At 63.9% G+C, this 20,325-nt stretch overlaps 6 pseudogenes; all 6 read right to left on the bottom strand.

Moving 5' to 3' along the window:
- LOC142867235 (uncharacterized) lies at positions 1-119 on the bottom strand (annotated as a pseudogene).
- Positions 120-3,489: 3,370 nt separating this feature from the next.
- Positions 3,490-3,608, bottom strand: LOC142867234 (uncharacterized; annotated as a pseudogene).
- A 3,364-nt stretch (positions 3,609-6,972) lies between these two features.
- On the bottom strand, positions 6,973-7,091 carry LOC142867233 (uncharacterized; annotated as a pseudogene).
- A 3,370-nt stretch (positions 7,092-10,461) lies between these two features.
- On the bottom strand, positions 10,462-10,580 carry LOC142867232 (uncharacterized; annotated as a pseudogene).
- Positions 10,581-13,944: 3,364 nt separating this feature from the next.
- Positions 13,945-14,063, bottom strand: LOC142867230 (uncharacterized; annotated as a pseudogene).
- A 3,370-nt stretch (positions 14,064-17,433) lies between these two features.
- On the bottom strand, positions 17,434-17,552 carry LOC142867229 (uncharacterized; annotated as a pseudogene).
- Positions 17,553-20,325: the final 2,773 nt, after the last annotated feature.

Below are 20,325 nucleotides of genomic sequence, written 5' to 3'. Positions count from 1 at the left end.
AGCCTGTGGCACCCGGTATTCCCAGGCGGTCTCCCATCCAAGCACTAGCCAGGCCCGACCCTGCTTAGCTTCCGAGACCAGACGAGATCGGGGGCGTTCAGGGTGGTGTGGCCCTAGACGGCGGCCGCCGCCGCCTCCCGCCCCAGGCCCCGCGGCGGGCCGGGCCTGTTGAGTTCGCCGGCCGGGTCCCGCGGGCTCCCAGGGACGGGGGTGATGGGCGGGGCGGGGCGGGGCGGGGCGGGGGGCTGTCTCTCTATACACACACACACACACTCACACTCACTCACACAAGATACGCCTCCACGGCTGGACTCGCCAAGGTGGAGCCCTCCCAGCCCCCCTCGTCTCCTCGCCCGGCCTCCTTCACCTACCCGCTGCCCACCCCCGGCGCGTCGCTGCCGCTGACTGCGCACGCGCGGGGCGCTCGCCCTTTGACCCCAGCCAGGGGCCGCCCTCCCCCACAACCCCTTTCAGCTGCGCCCCCCCCTCGCCCTGTGGGTGGGCTGCCGCCTATTCCCCCGGGCCAGGGCTGGGGCACAGCCAGTGTATGGGGCGTCTCTCTCTGGGGATGTGTCCCATGGGTGGGGTGGGGTGGCGTGGTTTGGGGGGCGCTGAAGAAATCAGTCCCCTCCATCTCCTACCTCTGGAAAACGCCCAACCCCGTGGAGAACTGCCGGCACCGCTTCGTGGGGGCCGGGACCCTCCTCTGTGTCCTCCTGTGGCCCAGTCCAAGGGGCCTGGGCCTGGCCGGGGCTGCATTGCCCCCCAACCACCCTGGCGTGTGGACTCGCTAAAAATCGGCCATTAGATATTGGATTCCAGCTTCATTGAGGTCATTTCACTAATGAGTGCACCGGAAAGAGTTTCCTAATCCATCTGTGAGGGTGGCAACTGAAAGAGAATTTTCAAGCTGACAGAATAGGCGAGGGAAGGCATAGGAGATTTCCACACCCAGCAAGGAAGACTTTCCCGAAATGGAAGAAAGAAACGAGCAAACAGAGACACCGGTAGCCCGCCCGGAAAAGAGTCTGCCCCTGAGAGAAAGCACCCTGACCAGGTTCACCCGTGGGTGGGTGGCGAGCTAGCGGCCTTCAGAAGAGCGAGGCCCGCAGTCTGTGCGGAAGACACCTGCACTCGGGTGTGTGTGGCGGCGCGATTCCCAAGCAGCTCTAGATGTTAAACCAAGGAGAAGCCAGGGAGTTCCCAACGCCCCAGGTGTCCTCAGCCCACGACTGGCTGCTGTGGGAATGCGAAGCCCGGCTCCTTGTCTCAGAGAGGGGTTCCCAGGAGGATCAGGCTGAAGCTGGGACTTGGCCTCAAAGTGTCCCCTCGCATGGCCACCCCCTTCCCCTTCCTGCTCCTCTACTCCTGGTGCCCCTCCATCCAGGGGCCAGACCTTAAAGAGTCACCGCAAGAGAATCCTGGTCCCAAAGGAGCCTTCTGGGGGACCGGTGCTGAGAGAGGTGGTGGGCATGGCCCGCTGGGGCTCTGCCCGACCCAGGGCTGAGAGATGCAACCTCCCAGCTCTGGGTCCCTGCAGGAAGTGTTGGCAAGCACAGGGCCAGTCCTCCAAAGGCCCAGGTGCGGGGAGCCCAGGCCAAGCAGCCTGTGCAAGAAGCCACTTGCCGTGCCACCCCGGGAACAGGACTGCAGGCCCCGGCCCTTCCCACCTCCTCCTCCTCCTCCTCCTCCTCCCCCCCGCCCCCCCCGCCCCCCCCCGACATGGCACAGGGCTCAGAGACACCTCAGACTCTTGCTACCCAAAGTGCAAAGGGCATCAGTTGCTCCTCCAACCCCCCCGCCCAGCAGACCACGTTGTCCAGCCAGCCCCCGGGCCTCCCTGGGGTGCCCAGCACAAAAGTGCAGACACCCACCGGACCCTCAGTCTCAGTTTTCGGATGTTTTTGCCACTCTAAGGACCCGCAGGCCAGCTGGGCCTTCGGGCAGGACAGAGAGCCCCGGAATCCGACGTGGAGAGCTGCGTGTACGTCCCCATGAGGAGGCGGTCCCCACCTCCGCGGCTCTCCCCTTGCGGGGAGCGGCAGCCGGCAGCCGCAGGGCCTCAGGGAAGACACCAGGCTGGGCCCCCGCGGGGGCACAGCGGGGGCACGTCCCCCGCACTCACGCGACTTAGGGACGGCTGCTGGAGACTGCTGCGGCCACCCTGCTGCCGGGTTTCTGGAGGGCTTCCTGGAAGCAGCGTCCACACCAAGCCCTTGGAAGGCCCAGGCGACGGAGGAGCCGGTCAGGCAGGGGCCGAGGACGGTGAGAGGCCGGGCGGGAAGGAGCATGTCAGGCAGGGGCAGAGGACGGTGACAGGCCGGGCGGGGAGGAGCCGGTCAGGCGGGGGCCCAGGACAGTGACGGGCCTGGCCGGGGAGGAGTGCGTCAGGCAGGGGCAGAGGAGACGGGCTGGGTAAGGGTTAGGGTGACAGTTAGGGCACAATTCACAATCGCAAAGACGTGGAAGCGACCCGAGTGCCCATCCATCCAGGAGTGCATTAATAAAATGTGGCGCGTGGACACCACGGAGTGCCATTCGGCTGTGAGGAGCAGCGGTGAGAGGGCACCTCTCGTGTTCTCCTGGCCAGAGCTGGAACCCGTTCCAGTAGGCCAAGTATCCCAAGAATGGACACACGAGCACCACGTGAGCGCGCTCACCAGCAAACTGGTAGGAACGGATGGACACCTAAGTGGACAGAGAGGAATCACCTTCATCGGGTGGGTGTCGGGCGGGTGGGGGGAGGGGAGGGGCATACACATCCATTAGGCATGGGGTGGGTGCGCACCGACTGGGGGATGGGCGCACTTGAAGCTCTGACCCGAGGGGGGAGGCTTGGAGAGGGCAACGTACCCGACCTTAACATTGGTACCCCCACAATACGCTGGAACAACATGAGAGGTATATGAATAAGAACACAGGGGGGAGGGGGGCACGGGCAACACATGTCACCTGAATACTTGTACTCCCATCATCTGCTTGAAAAGAGAGAGGAAAGGAAATGCAATAATAGAGGTAAGAGACACTTTTTAAAAATAATGAATCCGAAGAGAAAAGTAAAAGGAGGCCTGTGGAGCAGGTCTGGGTGTGACTCCGGATCCCCCAACATCAGGTGCCACCACCAAAGATTCCTGCGTGTAGCCCATAGTACCCCAAAAGCAACGGGACGAGTTCTGGTCACATACTCCCTCAAAATGACATCCTGGCCTTCTTCTGGAACTCCCTCCCCTCTCAGACTCTCAAGGTTTCCTCCAGCGTGTCGGTTCCCACAGAGCAGACCTTTGGTCTGAGACCTGACAGTCCAGATGCCACGCATGCTGCCGCGTGGCGGCGGTGTCGCGGCTTGGGACAAGAGGAGGCCCCACGGTGCGGGCTGGGGCGCCAGGCACCGCGGCGGGCGCTGAGGGTTGGGGTCACCCCCACCCCGGGCCGCCGCCGCGCTCCCAGAAAGGGGACAGAACAAGAGGCAAAAAAAAAAAAAAAAGAAGCAGCCTGTGGCACCCGGTATTCCCAGGCGGTCTCCCATCCAAGCACTAGCCAGGCCCGACCCTGCTTAGCTTCCGAGACCAGACGAGATCGGGGGCGTTCAGGGTGGTGTGGCCCTAGACGGCGGCCGCCGCCGCCTCCCGCCCCAGGCCCCGCGGCGGGCCGGGCCTGTTGAGTTCGCCGGCCGGGTCCCGCGGGCTCCCAGGGACGGGGGTGATGGGCGGGGCGGGGCGGGGCGGGGGGCTGTCTCTCTATACACACACACACACACTCACACTCACTCACACAAGATACGCCTCCACGGCTGGACTCGCCAAGGTGGAGCCCTCCCAGCCCCCCTCGTCTCCTCGCCCGGCCTCCTTCACCTACCCGCTGCCCACCCCCGGCCGTCGCTGCCGCTGACTGCGCACGCGCGGGGCGCTCGCCCTTTGACCCCAGCCAGGTGCCGCCCTCCCCCACAACCCCTTTCAGCTGCGCCCCCCCCTCGCCCTGTGGGTGGGCTGCCGCCTATTCCCCCGGGCCAGGGCTGGGGCACAGCCAGTGTATGGGGCGTCTCTCTCTGGGGATGTGTCCCATGGGTGGGGTGGGGTGGCGTGGTTTGGGGGGCGCTGAAGAAATCAGTCCCCTCCATCTCCTACCTCTGGAAAACGCCCAACCCCGTGGAGAACTGCCGGCACCGCTTCGTGGGGGCCGGGACCCTCCTCTGTGTCCTCCTGTGGCCCAGTCCAAGGGGCCTGGGCCTGGCCGGGGCTGCATTGCCCCCCAACCACCCTGGCGTGTGGACTCGCTAAAAATCGGCCATTAGATATTGGATTCCAGCTTCATTGAGGTCATTTCACTAATGAGTGCACCGGAAAGAGTTTCCTAATCCATCTGTGAGGGTGGCAACTGAAAGAGAATTTGAAAGCTGACAGAATAGGCGAGGGAAGGCATAGGAGATTTCCACACCCAGCAAGGAAGACTTTCCCGAAATGGAAGAAAGAAACGAGCAAACAGAGACACCGGTAGCCCGCCCGGAAAAGAGTCTGCCCCTTAGAGAAAGCACCCTGACCAGGTTCACCCGTGGGTGGGTGGCGAGCTAGCGGCCTTCAGAAGAGCGAGGCCCGCAGTCTGTGCGGAAGACACCTGCACTCGGGTGTGTGTGGCGGCGCGATTCCCAAGCAGCTCTAGATGTTAAACCAAGGAGAAGCCAGGGAGTTCCCAACGCCCCAGGTGTCCTCAGCCCACGACTGGCTGCTGTGGGAATGCGAAGCCCGGCTCCTTGTCTCAGAGCGGGGTTCCCAGGAGGATCAGGCTGAAGCTGGGACTTGGCCTCAAAGTGTCCCCTCGCATGGCCACCCCCTTCCCCTTCCTGCTCCTCTACTCCTGGTGCCCCTCCATCCAGGGGCCAGACCTTAAAGAGTCACCGCAAGAGAATCCTGGTCCCAAAGGAGCCTTCTGGGGGACCGGTGCTGAGAGAGGTGGTGGGCATGGCCCGCTGGGGCTCTGCCCGACCCAGGGCTGAGAGATGCAACCTCCCAGCTCTGGGTCCCTGCAGGAAGTGTTGGCAAGCACAGGGCCAGTCCTCCAAAGGCCCAGGTGCGGGGAGCCCAGGCCAAGCAGCCTGTGCAAGAAGCCACTTGCCGTGCCACCCCGGGAACAGGACTGCAGGCCCCGGCCCTTCCCACCTCCTCCTCCTCCTCCTCCTCCTCCCCCCCGCCCCCCCCGCCCCCCCCCGACATGGCACAGGGCTCAGAGACACCTCAGACTCTTGCTACCCAAAGTGCAAAGGGCATCAGTTGCTCCTCCAACCCCCCCGCCCAGCAGACCACGTTGTCCAGCCAGCCCCCGGGCCTCCCTGGGGTGCCCAGCACAAAAGTGCAGACACCCACCGGACCCTCAGTCTCAGTTTTCGGATGTTTTTGCCACTCTAAGGACCCGCAGGCCAGCTGGGCCTTCGGGCAGGACAGAGAGCCCCGGAATCCGACGTGGAGAGCTGCGTGTACGTCCCCATGAGGAGGCGGTCCCCACCTCCGCGGCTCTCCCCTTGCGGGGAGCGGCAGCCGGCAGCCGCAGGGCCTCAGGGAAGACACCAGGCTGGGCCCCCGCGGGGGCACAGCGGGGGCACGTCCCCCGCACTCACGCGACTTAGGGACGGCTGCTGGAGACTGCTGCGGCCACCCTGCTGCCGGGTTTCTGGAGGGCTTCCTGGAAGCAGCGTCCACACCAAGCCCTTGGAAGGCCCAGGCGACGGAGGAGCCGGTCAGGCAGGGGCCGAGGACGGTGAGAGGCCGGGCGGGAAGGAGCATGTCAGGCAGGGGCAGAGGACGGTGACAGGCCGGGCGGGGAGGAGCCGGTCAGGCGGGGGCCCAGGACAGTGACGGGCCTGGCCGGGGAGGAGTGCGTCAGGCAGGGGCAGAGGAGACGGGCTGGGTAAGGGTTAGGGTTACAGTTAGGGCACAATTCACAATCGCAAAGACGTGGAAGCGACCCGAGTGCCCATCCATCCAGGAGTGCATTAATAAAATGTGGCGCGTGGACACCACGGAGTGCCATTCGGCTGTGAGGAGCAGCGGTGAGAGGGCACCTCTCGTGTTCTCCTGGCCAGAGCTGGAACCCGTTCCAGTAGGCCAAGTATCCCAAGAATGGACACACGAGCACCACGTGAGCGCGCTCACCAGCAAACTGGTAGGAACGGATGGACACCTAAGTGGACAGAGAGGAATCACCTTCATCGGGTGGGTGTCGGGCGGGTGGGGGGAGGGGAGGGGCATACACATCCATTAGGCATGGGGTGGGTGCGCACCGACTGGGGGATGGGCGCACTTGAAGCTCTGACCCGAGGGGGGAGGCTTGGAGAGGGCAACGTACCCGACCTTAACATTGGTACCCCCACAATACGCTGGAACAACATGAGAGGTATATGAATAAGAACACAGGGGGGAGGGGGGCACGGGCAACACATGTCACCTGAATACTTGTACTCCCATCATCTGCTTGAAAAGAGAGAGGAAAGGAAATGCAATAATAGAGGTAAGAGACACTTTTTAAAAATAATGAATCCGAAGAGAAAAGTAAAAGGAGGCCTGTGGAGCAGGTCTGGGTGTGACTCCGGATCCCCCAACATCAGGTGCCACCACCAAAGATTCCTGCGTGTAGCCCATAGTACCCCAAAAGCAACGGGACGAGTTCTGGTCACATACTCCCTCAAAATGACATCCTGGCCTTCTTCTGGAACTCCCTCCCCTCTCAGACTCTCAAGGTTTCCTCCAGCGTGTCGGTTCCCACAGAGCAGACCTTTGGTCTGAGACCTGACAGTCCAGATGCCACGCATGCTGCCGCGTGGCGGCGGTGTCGCGGCTTGGGACAAGAGGAGGCCCCACGGTGCGGGCTGGGGCTCCAGGCACCGCGGCGGGCGCTGAGGGTTGGGGTCACCCCCACCCCGGGCCGCCGCCGCGCTCCCAGAAAGGGGACAGAACAAGAGGCAAAAAAAAAAAAAAAAGAAGCAGCCTGTGGCACCCGGTATTCCCAGGCGGTCTCCCATCCAAGCACTAGCCAGGCCCGACCCTGCTTAGCTTCCGAGACCAGACGAGATCGGGGGCGTTCAGGGTGGTGTGGCCCTAGACGGCGGCCGCCGCCGCCTCCCGCCCCAGGCCCCGCGGCGGGCCGGGCCTGTTGAGTTCGCCGGCCGGGTCCCGCGGGCTCCCAGGGACGGGGGTGATGGGCGGGGCGGGGCGGGGCGGGGCGGGGGGCTGTCTCTCTATACACACACACACACACTCACACTCACTCACACAAGATACGCCTCCACGGCTGGACTCGCCAAGGTGGAGCCCTCCCAGCCCCCCTCGTCTCCTCGCCCGGCCTCCTTCACCTACCCGCTGCCCACCCCCGGCGCGTCGCTGCCGCTGACTGCGCACGCGCGGGGCGCTCGCCCTTTGACCCCAGCCAGGGGCCGCCCTCCCCCACAACCCCTTTCAGCTGCGCCCCCCCCTCGCCCTGTGGGTGGGCTGCCGCCTATTCCCCCGGGCCAGGGCTGGGGCACAGCCAGTGTATGGGGCGTCTCTCTCTGGGGATGTGTCCCATGGGTGGGGTGGGGTGGCGTGGTTTGGGGGGCGCTGAAGAAATCAGTCCCCTCCATCTCCTACCTCTGGAAAACGCCCAACCCCGTGGAGAACTGCCGGCACCGCTTCGTGGGGGCCGGGACCCTCCTCTGTGTCCTCCTGTGGCCCAGTCCAAGGGGCCTGGGCCTGGCCGGGGCTGCATTGCCCCCCAACCACCCTGGCGTGTGGACTCGCTAAAAATCGGCCATTAGATATTGGATTCCAGCTTCATTGAGGTCATTTCACTAATGAGTGCACCGGAAAGAGTTTCCTAATCCATCTGTGAGGGTGGCAACTGAAAGAGAATTTGAAAGCTGACAGAATAGGCGAGGGAAGGCATAGGAGATTTCCACACCCAGCAAGGAAGACTTTCCCGAAATGGAAGAAAGAAACGAGCAAACAGAGACACCGGTAGCCCGCCCGGAAAAGAGTCTGCCCCTTAGAGAAAGCACCCTGACCAGGTTCACCCGTGGGTGGGTGGCGAGCTAGCGGCCTTCAGAAGAGCGAGGCCCGCAGTCTGTGCGGAAGACACCTGCACTCGGGTGTGTGTGGCGGCGCGATTCCCAAGCAGCTCTAGATGTTAAACCAAGGAGAAGCCAGGGAGTTCCCAACGCCCCAGGTGTCCTCAGCCCACGACTGGCTGCTGTGGGAATGCGAAGCCCGGCTCCTTGTCTCAGAGAGGGGTTCCCAGGAGGATCAGGCTGAAGCTGGGACTTGGCCTCAAAGTGTCCCCTCGCATGGCCACCCCCTTCCCCTTCCTGCTCCTCTACTCCTGGTGCCCCTCCATCCAGGGGCCAGACCTTAAAGAGTCACCGCAAGAGAATCCTGGTCCCAAAGGAGCCTTCTGGGGGACCGGTGCTGAGAGAGGTGGTGGGCATGGCCCGCTGGGGCTCTGCCCGACCCAGGGCTGAGAGATGCAACCTCCCAGCTCTGGGTCCCTGCAGGAAGTGTTGGCAAGCACAGGGCCAGTCCTCCAAAGGCCCAGGTGCGGGGAGCCCAGGCCAAGCAGCCTGTGCAAGAAGCCACTTGCCGTGCCACCCCGGGAACAGGACTGCAGGCCCCGGCCCTTCCCACCTCCTCCTCCTCCTCCTCCTCCTCCCCCCCGCACCCCCCGCCCCCCCCCGACATGGCACAGGGCTCAGAGACACCTCAGACTCTTGCTACCCAAAGTGCAAAGGGCATCAGTTGCTCCTCCAACCCCCCCGCCCAGCAGACCACGTTGTCCAGCCAGCCCCCGGGCCTCCCTGGGGTGCCCAGCACAAAAGTGCAGACACCCACCGGACCCTCAATCTCAGTTTTCGGATGTTTTTGCCACTCTAAGGACCCGCAGGCCAGCTGGGCCTTCGGGCAGGACAGAGAGCCCCGGAATCCGACGTGGAGAGCTGCGTGTACGTCCCCATGAGGAGGCGGTCCCCACCTCCGCGGCTCTCCCCTTGCGGGGAGCGGCAGCCGGCAGCCGCAGGGCCTCAGGGAAGACACCAGGCTGGGCCCCCGCGGGGGCACAGCGGGGGCACGTCCCCCGCACTCACGCGACTTAGGGACGGCTGCTGGAGACTGCTGCGGCCACCCTGCTGCCGGGTTTCTGGAGGGCTTCCTGGAAGCAGCGTCCACACCAAGCCCTTGGAAGGCCCAGGCGACGGAGGAGCCGGTCAGGCAGGGGCCGAGGACGGTGAGAGGCCGGGCGGGAAGGAGCATGTCAGGCAGGGGCAGAGGACGGTGACAGGCCGGGCGGGGAGGAGCCGGTCAGGCGGGGGCCCAGGACAGTGACGGGCCTGGCCGGGGAGGAGTGCGTCAGGCAGGGGCAGAGGAGACGGGCTGGGTAAGGGTTAGGGTTACAGTTAGGGCACAATTCACAATCGCAAAGACGTGGAAGCGACCCGAGTGCCCATCCATCCAGGAGTGCATTAATAAAATGTGGCGCGTGGACACCACGGAGTGCCATTCGGCTGTGAGGAGCAGCGGTGAGAGGGCACCTCTCGTGTTCTCCTGGCCAGAGCTGGAACCCGTTCCAGTAGGCCAAGTATCCCAAGAATGGACACACGAGCACCACGTGAGCGCGCTCACCAGCAAACTGGTAGGAACGGATGGACACCTAAGTGGACAGAGAGGAATCACCTTCATCGGGTGGGTGTCGGGCGGGTGGGGGGAGGGGAGGGGCATACACATCCATTAGGCATGGGGTGGGTGCGCACCGACTGGGGGATGGGCGCACTTGAAGCTCTGACCCGAGGGGGGAGGCTTGGAGAGGGCAACGTACCCGACCTTAACATTGGTACCCCCACAATACGCTGGAACAACATGAGAGGTATATGAATAAGAACACAGGGGGGAGGGGGGCACGGGCAACACATGTCACCTGAATACTTGTACTCCCATCATCTGCTTGAAAAGAGAGAGGAAAGGAAATGCAATAATAGAGGTAAGAGACACTTTTTAAAAATAATGAATCCGAAGAGAAAAGTAAAAGGAGGCCTGTGGAGCAGGTCTGGGTGTGACTCCGGATCCCCCAACATCAGGTGCCACCACCAAAGATTCCTGCGTGTAGCCCATAGTACCCCAAAAGCAACGGGACGAGTTCTGGTCACATACTCCCTCAAAATGACATCCTGGCCTTCTTCTGGAACTCCCTCCCCTCTCAGACTCTCAAGGTTTCCTCCAGCGTGTCGGTTCCCACAGAGCAGACCTTTGGTCTGAGACCTGACAGTCCAGATGCCACGCATGCTGCCGCGTGGCGGCGGTGTCGCGGCTTGGGACAAGAGGAGGCCCCACGGTGCGGGCTGGGGCGCCAGGCACCGCGGCGGGCGCTGAGGGTTGGGGTCACCCCCACCCCGGGCCGCCGCCGCGCTCCCAGAAAGGGGACAGAACAAGAGGCAAAAAAAAAAAAAAAAGAAGCAGCCTGTGGCACCCGGTATTCCCAGGCGGTCTCCCATCCAAGCACTAGCCAGGCCCGACCCTGCTTAGCTTCCGAGACCAGACGAGATCGGGGGCGTTCAGGGTGGTGTGGCCCTAGACGGCGGCCGCCGCCGCCTCCCGCCCCAGGCCCCGCGGCGGGCCGGGCCTGTTGAGTTCGCCGGCCGGGTCCCGCGGGCTCCCAGGGACGGGGGTGATGGGCGGGGCGGGGCGGGGCGGGGGGCTGTCTCTCTATACACACACACACACACTCACACTCACTCACACAAGATACGCCTCCACGGCTGGACTCGCCAAGGTGGAGCCCTCCCAGCCCCCCTCGTCTCCTCGCCCGGCCTCCTTCACCTACCCGCTGCCCACCCCCGGCCGTCGCTGCCGCTGACTGCGCACGCGCGGGGCGCTCGCCCTTTGACCCCAGCCAGGTGCCGCCCTCCCCCACAACCCCTTTCAGCTGCGCCCCCCCCTCGCCCTGTGGGTGGGCTGCCGCCTATTCCCCCGGGCCAGGGCTGGGGCACAGCCAGTGTATGGGGCGTCTCTCTCTGGGGATGTGTCCCATGGGTGGGGTGGGGTGGCGTGGTTTGGGGGGCGCTGAAGAAATCAGTCCCCTCCATCTCCTACCTCTGGAAAACGCCCAACCCCGTGGAGAACTGCCGGCACCGCTTCGTGGGGGCCGGGACCCTCCTCTGTGTCCTCCTGTGGCCCAGTCCAAGGGGCCTGGGCCTGGCCGGGGCTGCATTGCCCCCCAACCACCCTGGCGTGTGGACTCGCTAAAAATCGGCCATTAGATATTGGATTCCAGCTTCATTGAGGTCATTTCACTAATGAGTGCACCGGAAAGAGTTTCCTAATCCATCTGTGAGGGTGGCAACTGAAAGAGAATTTGAAAGCTGACAGAATAGGCGAGGGAAGGCATAGGAGATTTCCACACCCAGCAAGGAAGACTTTCCCGAAATGGAAGAAAGAAACGAGCAAACAGAGACACCGGTAGCCCGCCCGGAAAAGAGTCTGCCCCTTAGAGAAAGCACCCTGACCAGGTTCACCCGTGGGTGGGTGGCGAGCTAGCGGCCTTCAGAAGAGCGAGGCCCGCAGTCTGTGCGGAAGACACCTGCACTCGGGTGTGTGTGGCGGCGCGATTCCCAAGCAGCTCTAGATGTTAAACCAAGGAGAAGCCAGGGAGTTCCCAACGCCCCAGGTGTCCTCAGCCCACGACTGGCTGCTGTGGGAATGCGAAGCCCGGCTCCTTGTCTCAGAGCGGGGTTCCCAGGAGGATCAGGCTGAAGCTGGGACTTGGCCTCAAAGTGTCCCCTCGCATGGCCACCCCCTTCCCCTTCCTGCTCCTCTACTCCTGGTGCCCCTCCATCCAGGGGCCAGACCTTAAAGAGTCACCGCAAGAGAATCCTGGTCCCAAAGGAGCCTTCTGGGGGACCGGTGCTGAGAGAGGTGGTGGGCATGGCCCGCTGGGGCTCTGCCCGACCCAGGGCTGAGAGATGCAACCTCCCAGCTCTGGGTCCCTGCAGGAAGTGTTGGCAAGCACAGGGCCAGTCCTCCAAAGGCCCAGGTGCGGGGAGCCCAGGCCAAGCAGCCTGTGCAAGAAGCCACTTGCCGTGCCACCCCGGGAACAGGACTGCAGGCCCCGGCCCTTCCCACCTCCTCCTCCTCCTCCTCCTCCTCCCCCCCGCCCCCCCCGCCCCCCCCCGACATGGCACAGGGCTCAGAGACACCTCAGACTCTTGCTACCCAAAGTGCAAAGGGCATCAGTTGCTCCTCCAACCCCCCCGCCCAGCAGACCACGTTGTCCAGCCAGCCCCCGGGCCTCCCTGGGGTGCCCAGCACAAAAGTGCAGACACCCACCGGACCCTCAGTCTCAGTTTTCGGATGTTTTTGCCACTCTAAGGACCCGCAGGCCAGCTGGGCCTTCGGGCAGGACAGAGAGCCCCGGAATCCGACGTGGAGAGCTGCGTGTACGTCCCCATGAGGAGGCGGTCCCCACCTCCGCGGCTCTCCCCTTGCGGGGAGCGGCAGCCGGCAGCCGCAGGGCCTCAGGGAAGACACCAGGCTGGGCCCCCGCGGGGGCACAGCGGGGGCACGTCCCCCGCACTCACGCGACTTAGGGACGGCTGCTGGAGACTGCTGCGGCCACCCTGCTGCCGGGTTTCTGGAGGGCTTCCTGGAAGCAGCGTCCACACCAAGCCCTTGGAAGGCCCAGGCGACGGAGGAGCCGGTCAGGCAGGGGCCGAGGACGGTGAGAGGCCGGGCGGGAAGGAGCATGTCAGGCAGGGGCAGAGGACGGTGACAGGCCGGGCGGGGAGGAGCCGGTCAGGCGGGGGCCCAGGACAGTGACGGGCCTGGCCGGGGAGGAGTGCGTCAGGCAGGGGCAGAGGAGACGGGCTGGGTAAGGGTTAGGGTGACAGTTAGGGCACAATTCACAATCGCAAAGACGTGGAAGCGACCCGAGTGCCCATCCATCCAGGAGTGCATTAATAAAATGTGGCGCGTGGACACCACGGAGTGCCATTCGGCTGTGAGGAGCAGCGGTGAGAGGGCACCTCTCGTGTTCTCCTGGCCAGAGCTGGAACCCGTTCCAGTAGGCCAAGTATCCCAAGAATGGACACACGAGCACCACGTGAGCGCGCTCACCAGCAAACTGGTAGGAACGGATGGACACCTAAGTGGACAGAGAGGAATCACCTTCATCGGGTGGGTGTCGGGCGGGTGGGGGGAGGGGAGGGGCATACACATCCATTAGGCATGGGGTGGGTGCGCACCGACTGGGGGATGGGCGCACTTGAAGCTCTGACCCGAGGGGGGAGGCTTGGAGAGGGCAACGTACCCGACCTTAACATTGGTACCCCCACAATACGCTGGAACAACATGAGAGGTATATGAATAAGAACACAGGGGGGAGGGGGGCACGGGCAACACATGTCACCTGAATACTTGTACTCCCATCATCTGCTTGAAAAGAGAGAGGAAAGGAAATGCAATAATAGAGGTAAGAGACACTTTTTAAAAATAATGAATCCGAAGAGAAAAGTAAAAGGAGGCCTGTGGAGCAGGTCTGGGTGTGACTCCGGATCCCCCAACATCAGGTGCCACCACCAAAGATTCCTGCGTGTAGCCCATAGTACCCCAAAAGCAACGGGACGAGTTCTGGTCACATACTCCCTCAAAATGACATCCTGGCCTTCTTCTGGAACTCCCTCCCCTCTCAGACTCTCAAGGTTTCCTCCAGCGTGTCGGTTCCCACAGAGCAGACCTTTGGTCTGAGACCTGACAGTCCAGATGCCACGCATGCTGCCGCGTGGCGGCGGTGTCGCGGCTTGGGACAAGAGGAGGCCCCACGGTGCGGGCTGGGGCTCCAGGCACCGCGGCGGGCGCTGAGGGTTGGGGTCACCCCCACCCCGGGCCGCCGCCGCGCTCCCAGAAAGGGGACAGAACAAGAGGCAAAAAAAAAAAAAAAAGAAGCAGCCTGTGGCACCCGGTATTCCCAGGCGGTCTCCCATCCAAGCACTAGCCAGGCCCGACCCTGCTTAGCTTCCGAGACCAGACGAGATCGGGGGCGTTCAGGGTGGTGTGGCCCTAGACGGCGGCCGCCGCCGCCTCCCGCCCCAGGCCCCGCGGCGGGCCGGGCCTGTTGAGTTCGCCGGCCGGGTCCCGCGGGCTCCCAGGGACGGGGGTGATGGGCGGGGCGGGGCGGGGCGGGGCGGGGGGCTGTCTCTCTATACACACACACACACACTCACACTCACTCACACAAGATACGCCTCCACGGCTGGACTCGCCAAGGTGGAGCCCTCCCAGCCCCCCTCGTCTCCTCGCCCGGCCTCCTTCACCTACCCGCTGCCCACCCCCGGCGCGTCGCTGCCGCTGACTGCGCACGCGCGGGGCGCTCGCCCTTTGACCCCAGCCAGGGGCCGCCCTCCCCCACAACCCCTTTCAGCTGCGCCCCCCCCTCGCCCTGTGGGTGGGCTGCCGCCTATTCCCCCGGGCCAGGGCTGGGGCACAGCCAGTGTATGGGGCGTCTCTCTCTGGGGATGTGTCCCATGGGTGGGGTGGGGTGGCGTGGTTTGGGGGGCGCTGAAGAAATCAGTCCCCTCCATCTCCTACCTCTGGAAAACGCCCAACCCCGTGGAGAACTGCCGGCACCGCTTCGTGGGGGCCGGGACCCTCCTCTGTGTCCTCCTGTGGCCCAGTCCAAGGGGCCTGGGCCTGGCCGGGGCTGCATTGCCCCCCAACCACCCTGGCGTGTGGACTCGCTAAAAATCGGCCATTAGATATTGGATTCCAGCTTCATTGAGGTCATTTCACTAATGAGTGCACCGGAAAGAGTTTCCTAATCCATCTGTGAGGGTGGCAACTGAAAGAGAATTTGAAAGCTGACAGAATAGGCGAGGGAAGGCATAGGAGATTTCCACACCCAGCAAGGAAGACTTTCCCGAAATGGAAGAAAGAAACGAGCAAACAGAGACACCGGTAGCCCGCCCGGAAAAGAGTCTGCCCCTTAGAGAAAGCACCCTGACCAGGTTCACCCGTGGGTGGGTGGCGAGCTAGCGGCCTTCAGAAGAGCGAGGCCCGCAGTCTGTGCGGAAGACACCTGCACTCGGGTGTGTGTGGCGGCGCGATTCCCAAGCAGCTCTAGATGTTAAACCAAGGAGAAGCCAGGGAGTTCCCAACGCCCCAGGTGTCCTCAGCCCACGACTGGCTGCTGTGGGAATGCGAAGCCCGGCTCCTTGTCTCAGAGCGGGGTTCCCAGGAGGATCAGGCTGAAGCTGGGACTTGGCCTCAAAGTGTCCCCTCGCATGGCCACCCCCTTCCCCTTCCTGCTCCTCTACTCCTGGTGCCCCTCCATCCAGGGGCCAGACCTTAAAGAGTCACCGCAAGAGAATCCTGGTCCCAAAGGAGCCTTCTGGGGGACCGGTGCTGAGAGAGGTGGTGGGCATGGCCCGCTGGGGCTCTGCCCGACCCAGGGCTGAGAGATGCAACCTCCCAGCTCTGGGTCCCTGCAGGAAGTGTTGGCAAGCACAGGGCCAGTCCTCCAAAGGCCCAGGTGCGGGGAGCCCAGGCCAAGCAGCCTGTGCAAGAAGCCACTTGCCGTGCCACCCCGGGAACAGGACTGCAGGCCCCGGCCCTTCCCACCTCCTCCTCCTCCTCCTCCTCCTCCCCCCCGCCCCCCCCGCCCCCCCCCGACATGGCACAGGGCTCAGAGACACCTCAGACTCTTGCTACCCAAAGTGCAAAGGGCATCAGTTGCTCCTCCAACCCCCCCGCCCAGCAGACCACGTTGTCCAGCCAGCCCCCGGGCCTCCCTGGGGTGCCCAGCACAAAAGTGCAGACACCCACCGGACCCTCAGTCTCAGTTTTCGGATGTTTTTGCCACTCTAAGGACCCGCAGGCCAGCTGGGCCTTCGGGCAGGACAGAGAGCCCCGGAATCCGACGTGGAGAGCTGCGTGTACGTCCCCATGAGGAGGCGGTCCCCACCTCCGCGGCTCTCCCCTTGCGGGGAGCGGCAGCCGGCAGCCGCAGGGCCTCAGGGAAGACACCAGGCTGGGCCCCCGCGGGGGCACAGCGGGGGCACGTCCCCCGCACTCACGCGACTTAGGGACGGCTGCTGGAGACTGCTGCGGCCACCCTGCTGCCGGGTTTCTGGAGGGCTTCCTGGAAGCAGCGTCCACACCAAGCCCTTGGAAGGCCCAGGCGACGGAGGAGCCGGTCAGGCAGGGGCCGAGGACGGTGAGAGGCCGGGCGGGAAGGAGCATGTCAGGCAGGGGCAGAGGACGGTGACAGGCCGGGCGGGGAGGAGCCGGTCAGGCGGGGGCCCAGGACAGTGACGGGCCTGGCCGGGGAGGAGTGCGTCAGGCAGGGGCAGAGGAGACGGGCTGGGTAAGGGTTAGGGTTACAGTTAGGGCACAATTCACAATCGCAAAGACGTGGAAGCGACCCGAGTGCCCATCCATCCAGGAGTGCATTAATAAAATGTGGCGCGTGGACACCACGGAGTGCCATTCGGCTGTGAGGAGCAGCGGTGAGAGGGCACCTCTCGTGTTCTCCTGGCCAGAGCTGGAACCCGTTCCAGTAGGCCAAGTATCCCAAGAATGGACACACGAGCACCACGTGAGCGCGCTCACCAGCAAACTGGTAGGAACGGATGGACACCTAAGTGGACAGAGAGGAATCACCTTCATCGGGTGGGTGTCGGGCGGGTGGGGGGAGGGGAGGGGCATACACATCCATTAGGCATGGGGTGGGTGCGCACCGACTGGGGGATGGGCGCACTTGAAGCTCTGACCCGAGGGGGGAGGCTTGGAGAGGGCAACGTACCCGACCTTAACATTGGTACCCCCACAATACGCTGGAACAACATGAGAGGTATATGAATAAGAACACAGGGGGGAGGGGGGCACGGGCAACACATGTCACCTGAATACTTGTACTCCCATCATCTGCTTGAAAAGAGAGAGGAAAGGAAATGCAATAATAGAGGTAAGAGACACTTTTTAAAAATAATGAATCCGAAGAGAAAAGTAAAAGGAGGCCTGTGGAGCAGGTCTGGGTGTGACTCCGGATCCCCCAACATCAGGTGCCACCACCAAAGATTCCTGCGTGTAGCCCATAGTACCCCAAAAGCAACGGGACGAGTTCTGGTCACATACTCCCTCAAAATGACATCCTGGCCTTCTTCTGGAACTCCCTCCCCTCTCAGACTCTCAAGGTTTCCTCCAGCGTGTCGGTTCCCACAGAGCAGACCTTTGGTCTGAGACCTGACAGTCCAGATGCCACGCATGCTGCCGCGTGGCGGCGGTGTCGCGGCTTGGGACAAGAGGAGGCCCCACGGTGCGGGCTGGGGCTCCAGGCACCGCGGCGGGCGCTGAGGGTTGGGGTCACCCCCACCCCGGGCCGCCGCCGCGCTCCCAGAAAGGGGACAGAACAAGAGGCAAAAAAAAAAAAAAAAGAAGCAGCCTGTGGCACCCGGTATTCCCAGGCGGTCTCCCATCCAAGCACTAGCCAGGCCCGACCCTGCTTAGCTTCCGAGACCAGACGAGATCGGGGGCGTTCAGGGTGGTGTGGCCCTAGACGGCGGCCGCCGCCGCCTCCCGCCCCAGGCCCCGCGGCGGGCCGGGCCTGTTGAGTTCGCCGGCCGGGTCCCGCGGGCTCCCAGGGACGGGGGTGATGGGCGGGGCGGGGCGGGGCGGGGCGGGGGGCTGTCTCTCTATACACACACACACACACTCACACTCACTCACACAAGATACGCCTCCACGGCTGGACTCGCCAAGGTGGAGCCCTCCCAGCCCCCCTCGTCTCCTCGCCCGGCCTCCTTCACCTACCCGCTGCCCACCCCCGGCGCGTCGCTGCCGCTGACTGCGCACGCGCGGGGCGCTCGCCCTTTGACCCCAGCCAGGGGCCGCCCTCCCCCACAACCCCTTTCAGCTGCGCCCCCCCCTCGCCCTGTGGGTGGGCTGCCGCCTATTCCCCCGGGCCAGGGCTGGGGCACAGCCAGTGTATGGGGCGTCTCTCTCTGGGGATGTGTCCCATGGGTGGGGTGGGGTGGCGTGGTTTGGGGGGCGCTGAAGAAATCAGTCCCCTCCATCTCCTACCTCTGGAAAACGCCCAACCCCGTGGAGAACTGCCGGCACCGCTTCGTGGGGGCCGGGACCCTCCTCTGTGTCCTCCTGTGGCCCAGTCCAAGGGGCCTGGGCCTGGCCGGGGCTGCATTGCCCCCCAACCACCCTGGCGTGTGGACTCGCTAAAAATCGGCCATTAGATATTGGATTCCAGCTTCATTGAGGTCATTTCACTAATGAGTGCACCGGAAAGAGTTTCCTAATCCATCTGTGAGGGTGGCAACTGAAAGAGAATTTGAAAGCTGACAGAATAGGCGAGGGAAGGCATAGGAGATTTCCACACCCAGCAAGGAAGACTTTCCCGAAATGGAAGAAAGAAACGAGCAAACAGAGACACCGGTAGCCCGCCCGGAAAAGAGTCTGCCCCTTAGAGAAAGCACCCTGACCAGGTTCACCCGTGGGTGGGTGGCGAGCTAGCGGCCTTCAGAAGAGCGAGGCCCGCAGTCTGTGCGGAAGACACCTGCACTCGGGTGTGTGTGGCGGCGCGATTCCCAAGCAGCTCTAGATGTTAAACCAAGGAGAAGCCAGGGAGTTCCCAACGCCCCAGGTGTCCTCAGCCCACGACTGGCTGCTGTGGGAATGCGAAGCCCGGCTCCTTGTCTCAGAGCGGGGTTCCCAGGAGGATCAGGCTGAAGCTGGGACTTGGCCTCAAAGTGTCCCCTCGCATGGCCACCCCCTTCCCCTTCCTGCTCCTCTACTCCTGGTGCCCCTCCATCCAGGGGCCAGACCTTAAAGAGTCACCGCAAGAGAATCCTGGTCCCAAAGGAGCCTTCTGGGGGACCGGTGCTGAGAGAGGTGGTGGGCATGGCCCGCTGGGGCTCTGCCCGACCCAGGGCTGAGAGATGCAACCTCCCAGCTCTGGGTCCCTGCAGGAAGTGTTGGCAAGCACAGGGCCAGTCCTCCAAAGGCCCAGGTGCGGGGAGCCCAGGCCAAGCAGCCTGTGCAAGAAGCCACTTGCCGTGCCACCCCGGGAACAGGACTGCAGGCCCCGGCCCTTCCCACCTCCTCCTCCTCCTCCTCCTCCTCCCCCCCGCCCCCCCCGCCCCCCCCCGACATGGCACAGGGCTCAGAGACACCTCAGACTCTTGCTACCCAAAGTGCAAAGGGCATCAGTTGCTCCTCCAACCCCCCCGCCCAGCAGACCACGTTGTCCAGCCAGCCCCCGGGCCTCCCTGGGGTGCCCAGCACAAAAGTGCAGACACCCACCGGACCCTCAGTCTCAGTTTTCGGATGTTTTTGCCACTCTAAGGACCCGCAGGCCAGCTGGGCCTTCGGGCAGGACAGAGAGCCCCGGAATCCGACGTGGAGAGCTGCGTGTACGTCCCCATGAGGAGGCGGTCCCCACCTCCGCGGCTCTCCCCTTGCGGGGAGCGGCAGCCGGCAGCCGCAGGGCCTCAGGGAAGACACCAGGCTGGGCCCCCGCGGGGGCACAGCGGGGGCACGTCCCCCGCACTCACGCGACTTAGGGACGGCTGCTGGAGACTGCTGCGGCCACCCTGCTGCCGGGTTTCTGGAGGGCTTCCTGGAAGCAGCGTCCACACCAAGCCCTTGGAAGGCCCAGGCGACGGAGGAGCCGGTCAGGCAGGGGCCGAGGACGGTGAGAGGCCGGGCGGGAAGGAGCATGTCAGGCAGGGGCAGAGGACGGTGACAGGCCGGGCGGGGAGGAGCCGGTCAGGCGGGGGCCCAGGACAGTGACGGGCCTGGCCGGGGAGGAGTGCGTCAGGCAGGGGCAGAGGAGACGGGCTGGGTAAGGGTTAGGGTGACAGTTAGGGCACAATTCACAATCGCAAAGACGTGGAAGCGACCCGAGTGCCCATCCATCCAGGAGTGCATTAATAAAATGTGGCGCGTGGACACCACGGAGTGCCATTCGGCTGTGAGGAGCAGCGGTGAGAGGGCACCTCTCGTGTTCTCCTGGCCAGAGCTGGAACCCGTTCCAGTAGGCCAAGTATCCCAAGAATGGACACACGAGCACCACGTGAGCGCGCTCACCAGCAAACTGGTAGGAACGGATGGACACCTAAGTGGACAGAGAGGAATCACCTTCATCGGGTGGGTGTCGGGCGGGTGGGGGGAGGGGAGGGGCATACACATCCATTAGGCATGGGGTGGGTGCGCACCGACTGGGGGATGGGCGCACTTGAAGCTCTGACCCGAGGGGGGAGGCTTGGAGAGGGCAACGTACCCGACCTTAACATTGGTACCCCCACAATACGCTGGAACA

Source organism: Microcebus murinus, unplaced genomic scaffold, assembly GCF_040939455.1.
Source record: "Microcebus murinus isolate Inina unplaced genomic scaffold, M.murinus_Inina_mat1.0 scaf014_hap2_Mmur4.0, whole genome shotgun sequence".
NCBI classification, from domain to species: Eukaryota; Metazoa; Chordata; class Mammalia; order Primates; family Cheirogaleidae; genus Microcebus; species Microcebus murinus.
Note: the sequence above shows the minus strand (reverse complement) of the source record. Positions and strands in the feature narration are given on the sequence as shown.